At 33.5% G+C, this 9,079-nt stretch overlaps 2 pseudogenes; one reads left to right on the forward strand and one right to left on the reverse strand.

Moving 5' to 3' along the window:
• Positions 1–1,100: 1,100 nt before the first annotated feature.
• On the forward strand, positions 1,101–1,598 carry LOC149557618 (pathogenesis-related protein PR-1 pseudogene; annotated as a pseudogene).
• Positions 1,599–3,189: 1,591 nt separating this feature from the next.
• On the reverse strand, positions 3,190–6,464 carry LOC149557619 (putative aldehyde oxidase 4; annotated as a pseudogene).
• Between the last annotated feature and the right edge of the window lie 2,615 nt (positions 6,465–9,079).

Here is a 9,079-nt window from a genome sequence, read left to right on the forward strand (position 1 = left end):
ATTATGTTCAGTTTGTTCTTGTGCATGAGCTTGTTGATTGGATGGTTGAGATGTTGGTGTGAAAGATTTGCATGGCGGTTTTGTTGTCCCTATTGAGGTGGAAGCCTTTGGTGAAGATGAAGATGGTGGTAGATCTTTCTTTTGGCGTCAAAGTGTGGAACCCACTTTTCTATCTACCGGGGGAGTCTGATGCAGGAGCATCTTGCATGGGAAAATTATTGGGAAAAAAAAAAAAAAAAAGTTCAAAAAAAAATTTGAAAAAAAAAAAAAAAAAAAAAAATCTGGAGGAGAGAGAAAGTGACGAAAATTAGAGGAGAAATAATAAAAAATAAAAAGGAGAAAAGAAAGGAAAAGAGGATTTCTATTTTTGAAGTGCATAGGTGGCATATAATAGAAAAATAAGAAAAATAGTTGTCATTCCATTAATCGAGGTGTGTAGATGGAAATTCTAGAAGGTTTTGGATAAATCATGTATTTAATATTTGTTGGGTGCTTAGTTGTATTTAGGTGGGAATTTAATATTTATTTAAAGATAGTTGTATTTACCCTTTATCCCACATTGGTTGTGTTTGTAATGTCTTGGGTTAGAAGTGTCTATTTAAGCAAGGCTTATTATCATTTGTAATCAAGCTTGAGGAGTAGAAGCTCGAGAAGAAGGTGAAAGGTCAAGGAGAAGCTCGAGGAGTAGAAGCTCAAAGAGAAGCTCAAGGAGTAGCTTGAGGAGTGGAAGCTCAAGGAGAAGTTTGAGAAGTAGAAGCTAGAAGGCGTGAAGACTTCAAGGTGTGAAAACTCTAAAGGTGTAGCTCTTCAAGTAGAAGTTATTGGTGAAGCTCATGGTGTGAAGACTCTTATTTAGGATTTCTCTTATGTTGAAGAAGTCATATCATCTTGTGGGTGTTGTAAGGATTTTTCAAGTATAATAAAATTATTTGTGAAGCATTTTTTTTTTTTTCTTGGTCTCTATATTGTTGCTTTCTTGATTGTGAGTGGGTAAGGGTAGTGTGGCCCTCTATCAAGTGGTATCAGAGCGGACCTCCATCAGTTATTATCAATTGTTGTCACTTTTTTACCAGTATTGCAAGACTAAAAATTTACTTGTGATGAGGATGGGTCGATTTTGTCATCTGGTTGTGATGTTGTTGGTGGTGGGCATATCAGGCAGCGTGGAGGGTATAACCAGCTCTGATGCGATAAAGCAATTCCTTGAGCCTCAAAACAAGGCGAGAGAAGCAGTTGGAGTTCCATTGCTTACATGGAACCGCACAGTTGCAACCTATGCTCGTAATTATGCAAGGCAGAGAAGAAATGACTGCCTACTTGAGCATTCAGAAGACTCGCCCTATGGTGAAAATATTTTCTGGGGAAGCGGCCCTAATTGGACACCTCTACAGGCTGTGAATGCTTGGATTGATGAGAAGAAGTGGTATGCTCATGCTACTAACACTTGCACAGGCTCAGATTGCACACACTATACTCAGATTGTGTGGGCAACGACGGAAACTGTTGGGTGTGCAATTATCAAATGTAAGAACAATGACACATGGATCATATGCAGCTATGACCCCCCGGGCAACTATATTGGCCATAGGCCTTATTGATTGCCAGAATATAGGCAGCATATATGGGAAGTGGGAAAATTTATTGTCTCTGATATCATGTTTCTCCAGGGCCTTATTGATGGCCAGAAAATAGGGTCCATATACTGGGCTGTGATAAAGTTATTGTTCGTTTTTTAAATTCACAGAGCATTCAATATGAAAGGTTTGCAGATTTGTTCATAAATGTCAATTGCTGCTGAATTCTGCTGATGAGATTATTAATGCAAACTTCTGTTTGTGTGGTACTGAATTGGACTGAAGCAGTTTGGGTTCAAGCCCTCAACCTTTTATGTTGAATATTTCCTTAGCTACAAATGGTATATAGTAATTTAAGGAGATTTGTAAGATCCAGATGATATAGATTACTTTTAAGCGGATTTGTGCCTAACTTTCTCAAACTACTTGGATGTACTCGGTGATGGGGAGGGGTAATATCCTAACACAATAGTTTATTAGCTTTGATGAACACTTGTTTCGGAAATGGAATCCTTAGATATTTCGAACGAAAATGTTAGATTTACATAAATGGAGACAATACGCACAAGTACTATATCGGACACTAAATTTATTTTTCATTTTTTAAATCGTCAATTAAAGGCATCTATACAATATTAATACACTAATGTTTGAAGGGAAAATAATATTAATGATATATTTTTAAAACAAACCTTCTTTTACCTAACCAATATTCCTAGTAAAAATCTAGGATATTATATACGGTGTAATTTTTTTTGGGAAAAAATCATAATAATTAAATTTATTAGTTCCTATCTTTTAAAAAGATGGTTCATACTGCTTTAATTTTTTTAATTTTTTAGTTTATTCAAATTTCTATATTTTCCTATTTGTCCATTATATTTTCCTAGTGATTTAATTAGTCCTCTTTCTACTATATAATAAATTAAAAACAAAAAGCGCCACATTTGAAAAATTAAAACAGTTGTAAAGTTTATGTGCGAAGAGGAGCTTTCAACATGTTTTTGTAGGTATTAGACAGCACAGTTGGCAATTTGCACGCTTCAATATTTAGTATCCTTATTGTTAGTATTGAATGTAGTCTTGAATGTTGCATGAAAACCTGCAGCTGGCTTCGCTAGATGCAATGTTAAAACCAAGGATAAAATATTGCAACTAGATTTAGTTCCTCTTCACAGTTTCCAGAGCAGACTGTGCAAATTTGTGAACTTGCTAGGCTTTCGCTATGGTGTTGTCTGAAAACTGGGGCGTTTGCATTTGTGGGAGTCGCAACCTGAGAAATTGGTCAGTATAGTTGATATTTTCTTTCAATCCCTTCAATTTTAGGGTTTCTTAGTATCCTGATGATTTGGACACCAAACTTTCTTGCCCCAAGCAACCTATTTAGTATTGTCTTCTTACACTAAGCTAACAGTTTATTCATGGGATTGCATGTCTGTGTGGTCTATTATATTTTTCGTTCAAAATTTCTGCTTTTCTTTTATCAATAGAATTGTAATGTTCTCAAAACTTTCCACAAAAAATGAGAGATAGAAAACCCTAAAATAGACTTTCTATGTGCGGCCGCATGGGAGAGCCGGTAGCCAAGATACAAAATAGTTTTTTAGGAGATGAGCTAGATTTGTATGTTGTTTTTACACTTCAAGATTTTTTGGGCATTTGATCTTTGCTCGTGAAGGAAAACTACATTGGTAGCCCTTATAGCATGTCTCGCCTCAAGAGCACCGAAAGCAAGTATAAGATTCTTTGCAACCAGATTTCCTTTAGGGCTATTCAGATAAATTTGAGCCAGGAAGGCAACATTGACATAAGACATTGTATTACCAACTGGGTGAGGGGCTGCTCTGTATATTTTGAACAACAAATTTTATCAAATTTTAGCACTTCCATTGACACCATTTTCTTCTACAGGATTACTTATTTCATTCTAGCATGGAATGTATACTAATAGCAAAAGTGTTCCTCAATGAAGACAAGGTTTATCAAGGAATTCCTCCATGGTTAACACATATTCTTTTCTCCCAGATGAGATGATTTTGATTGATGCAGTAGCTCCAAGGAGAATGGTTGCAATATCTGAGTCAAATGAAAATTTATTGCCCATAATAATTTTACGACTATTTCTAATATATCCAAAGGGTACCTTTTTTAGGTGGTTGGCAAGGCCCTCAAAAAATAAACTTCTTGTAGGGATTACTTTCCCATTATTTAGAACATCATCTGCAATGGTATTGGTGTCCTCCAAGGCTTCTATGAGCTTAGAAATGGTTTTAGCTGCTCTAACTTCAATCCCTAAATCATGTCTTGTAACAATCTTTAGCTATGACATGTGACTTATATCAATAAAAACTTTGGGCTCCATGTTTTTGTACAACCCATCACTTTTATTACCTTCAACCAGTTTAAGTTCAACATTCTCTTTAGCATCTTTTTTCTATAGCCCCCAAAATCTCATCCACGATGGTCTGATCTAAATATGCTCTTCTCCAGTGAACTTATCTTTGTAATAAAAACTCAATGTGGGTGTTACGGAATCTTCACATCTTTGTCTACAGAATTTGAAATTTGTAGAGACTCCAGTTGGATTGTATTCGGGAAACTTATTTGTGTCAGAAACTTTATTTTTCTTCCAAAAGGTATTGAGACCCAAGTATTCTAAATCAAGATCCCCTGCAAAACTCTTACAAACATCAAGATTGGGTCTGTATCTAGTACACCTGCATCTATTCCCTGCAATGGCTTTCTTAGCTTCCAAAACTAAGAGTTTAGAAAACCCTTGTCTTTGATCATGGCTTCATTTGGATTTAGCCTGACGAAGAGCAACATAGAGAGACATAGACCATCCAGGAATGTAGTAGGCACACTGTGATGCATGAAAACCAGTAACCCTTTTGTGGATTGCATGATGTCCATCCCTACAATTTCCAAGACCTTTAGAAGTTGTGATTGAAAAGCCATCTATACATCCCAACAATGTCAAGCATGAGCTTATTGAAGGCTTCTCTGTCTTCTCTATTCTAGTACTTTATTTCGACAAATGAAGAACACAAGCTCCGCATCCCCCTAAAAAATCTAGACAATTTAACACCAAATTGGTCTGAAAAGCCTGCCAAGAGCTAATTTAGATAGCTACTAACATATGTTTCTAGCTCTAAGATAGATTCATGAAAACTAGTTTGGTTGTCTACTACTCTCTAATCATTTGTACATGTTTGTTTTGTAGATTTATAATAAATTCTCCAAAAACTAGTTCATGTTATGCCTACTTGGGGCTTGTTAAGATATAAACATGTTGCGTATTGTAAAATTTTAATTTGAATCACTATAGAAGTTTAATTTGAATCACTTACAAATTCTTTGATGATAGTTTTCTTGGGTGGATATGCCTACAAACAGTCTTGCCGAATCAAGAGAACCATATTCTCTAGAAAATCTATAAGAATGGTATAAATTTGCATACAACAAAAGAGGTAATTCAGTTTAATTCTGATTTGAAAAGAACTAGAAAAAAATGGTATAAATCTTTGCACAAAGCAGAAAAGAGTGTGTACAATTTAAATTTAGATTCGTGTATGATAAGATTTACCTTCTCCATAGCCAAGTTTCGCTCCTCTATACTGAAAGTGATAGTGAAGATAAGAAAGAAGAGTAGTTTATGGGTGGATTTGAGATAAATCCACTTCAGTCCTTTGGCCATTCAACAAAGAAACTAGAGTTTTTGCCAGTACCAAATCTGAATAACTTTTAGTTGAAATTTTTTTCTTTCAATGCTATTGAACACATGACATTTTCTAGGTAACTCATTTGCTCTACTTAGCCAATTTTGATCTTTCAAATTCATACTTTATCATGATTCCCCTAAATCCTTTGGTAATGTGGTTTTTTCTTAAATACATTTATAAATTGGTTTCTTCTATACTTAGCTTGGTTTAAAAAATCGTATTATTTGTAATGATCAAAAGATCTTTGAATGTACAAACTCTTGTAGACCAAGAAATAAATGGGAACCGTGGTGTAGTGGACACTACACCAACATCTCTTTCCTATTAGGATGAAGTTCAATAGGATGGGAGAAATCCATCCTTCACTTACATATATCACACTTACCTTGTACCCGACCCTATTGTGATGAGGATGGACCCACAATGTAGTATGGATGCATTGCATCCTCTTTGTGGTTGAGCTTTAGTCAAGCTAGTCACTTATCATACTTAAACCTATGACTTTTACAAGATGTTCCCAAGATACTTTGTTGGGTCCACTTGGGTGCCATGGATAGGGAAGTGGTTCACATGGTTGGGATCATTACACCCCATAAGGACGTAGATGGGAACTAATGGAAACATGGCAATCATCGTGACCTTTCTTGAATATCTATTTGGCCAGCTAACTAAAGTTGATGATCATGTATATTATTATTTGCTAGAATGATTATATAGTATTATGAATTTATTCTTTAATATCAATTCATATTTCATTTAGTACTATTATATATAGATGCAAAAAAACAAAATTGCTTCTTTGGTTGGGTCATTACATATTTGTTTTCTCCAAACAAGTTAGTCTCATCATTCATTCCCTCTTCTATCAAGAAGTATTTTTCCTCATATTTTGGCAAATCACCATATTTTTGATGCAAGACATGGTTAATGACCATGCAATGTTCTAAGATGAATCTTATTAATTATCCATGACCAAGTAATCCATCATGAGAAAATTTCTAATGTGATTTTAGCATGCTTCTTTCCATGGATATGGGTTTGTAGGAATCAATGCATTTGGCATGATGCATTCAGGTGTTGGTTAAGGAGCCCAAGATTTATCTATATTTAGTTGTTATGCTTTTATTGTCAACTTTTTAGTACAAAGATTACCTCCACCCAGTCTCATGCCATTAATTTGACAATAAATCTCCTCTAAACCATTTTCAGCCACCACTTTCTATGCCATGACCTTTTTGCATTTTCACTAAGAATGCCTAGGATAGGTCCCATAAAATACAGCAGAAGCTACTTGCTATTTTTAAGGGAATATTTTAAAGCTAGTGGTCTTATGTCTTATGTTGCATATTTAAGCTGGAAATTTTAGCTCCAAAATATAAGGGAACCTTGCATTAAAAATAAGGTTAAAAATTATTTTCCCTCTCAAACTTTATTTTAACTAAAAATATAAAATTCAAATGTGTAACAAGTGGATAAAAGCATCCCTAAGCTACTAGGGCTATTTCGAGCCCCACACCTTTTTCACCCACTTGCTCAAAATTAGAGGCTTATATTTTTTAGTAGAAGATTCTAATTAGTTTTGTAAAAAAATATAATTTTACTCATAATACCACTTGCTTCCTAAAAAATAACGCTTAAGCCCCACTCATGGGACCCTTTCCTTACTGCGAAGACACTCTTCATGTAACATATTCGATGTCAGAGACATGCAATATACTCTTAATCGTGGTCATAAATAACAAAGACCATCTAAGCAAAGTTTGGGTGTTGTTAAAATTGTGGCCAGTGATGGTCTTATGCAACAATTAAATATTCAATAGATGGAGAATTGAATATCGATTTTGAAACTTGCTTTTACATTATTGCAAAGAGTACCATAACAAGGGCTCTTGTAGAGCTAAAGTCCCTACCTCATGTAAGAGGAAAGAAAGGATCAGTAAATGCCAACTAGTGCAAAATATAGGGTAGCCACCAATCCATAATATAAAATATGGAATAGAAAGTACTTCCATTTGAATTGTATAAGATGACTTAGATACATGAACACTTGAGTAGCTACAAGCTACATTTATGTGGTTAAGGTTCTCAAGACCATGAATTAAGGACTTCTAACATCTTCAAGTGGTGCTTGGCGTTCAAACAAAAAATTGCTTTGTTAAAGAAGTGAGATCTTAGTTGTTTGGTTCCTAGAATTTACACCTAAAATTTGTCCTATTAAATAAGTGAGGTCTTGGCTTTTAAGTTTCAGCTTTGTCAATAATCTCTTTAAATACAAATTATATAACTTATATAAGACTCTATAATTGAAGTGAAATAGTTCATAGGGGACTAGTTATAACTAATTTTCCTTTAATAAGTGAAAGTTAATAAAGAAAATATAGAATATTGTAGTAAGACAATCTTTTCAATTAATTTTTTTTATATGAACACAATTAAAAATGCTCATTCATATGTTCAATATACATTAAATAATGTAAAAACAAAAAGTTAAGCTTTAATACATTTATTCCATTTCTTTGATACTTTATATTGGGGCATTAAATCTCAAACCTTCATACATCCAAGACCATTATTATCTTGATTCTTAATCAGATGGTTTTATACTTCATCTTATAGTTTATTTTAAACATATTTACGTCAACTTTTTTTTTAAATAATTGTCGCAATAATTGCTTGAATCTTTTTATTAGAATAAAGATTTTAATGTAAAATATAAGATTATCTACAAATGTAAAAGAAAAAAATTGACCAATACAATTTAATAATAATAAGATTTATTAAATGAAAATTTGAAAAAATCTAAAGATATTTGCTAAATATTAAATAAATAACAAATTGAAAATATGTCATATATTGAAAACATTTTCAAAAAGATTTGATTTTTTTTGTACAAAATTTTATGACAAGATTGAATGACTTCAATCTTTTACACATAGACTTCTTAATTATTCACGAGAGCCACCAACCATGGTTGATTAATGAATGCTAATTTTTAAAGCTATTTTTAATAGTTTCTTGCCTAGTTATATCCTCTCAAACTTTCTAAATTTCTTTCCAAAATAAAATGAAAGCCGATATTAAAGATATGCAGATAGATAGATGATTTTTTTCCTAGGGGTTTCCCAACTATGTAGCATTACCTTGTGAATAATTCCTTTCTATGAGAATGTGAAGGCATGACCTCATTGGTCAAAGGATTGGTGTAGTTGTTCATTTCACACCGCACAAGCTAGGTCTCTGATATATGATAGAGCCTTTTATCAATTCCACTTTATTGATTTCCTATACTTCATATTTTTCCTTTTTATAGAAGTTCAAGCAATTCCTTTTCTCATATTAAACTACTAATAAACCTAAGATGAGGGAATCTACTTTCAAATTTCTTTTGCAACACTCGCAAATCCTATAAACTATAGGATTATAAAGGTTTGTCAATTCTACTCTCTAAAGTCTATGTGATCATAAGGGTTAGAAAAAGATGACATTTACATTTCCTAGGCTTTTCTCCAAGTTAAGATGCATGAATGGAGTTTTAACCCTACACAAAACCAATACTATCCCATATACCATTTATATATAGAAAAAATTAGTCCAGTAGGCACCACAACGAAGATAATGATTATATATTCTCCTGAACATGACATTGTAGACAACAACCAAATAATGATTCGGTATCTTCATCGCCCTGCTATACTAATAGAATGCATAGGAAGAGTTAAAGGCTCCATCATCAAGAGAAGCCCTTTATATCATCTATGGAAAATTCCCTCTATATATGAGCCT

This window comes from Cupressus sempervirens, chromosome 5 (genome assembly GCF_028749045.1).
Source record: "Cupressus sempervirens isolate cs-2001-9-10 chromosome 5, ASM2874904v1, whole genome shotgun sequence".
Classification (NCBI taxonomy): domain Eukaryota; kingdom Viridiplantae; phylum Streptophyta; class Pinopsida; order Cupressales; family Cupressaceae; genus Cupressus; species Cupressus sempervirens.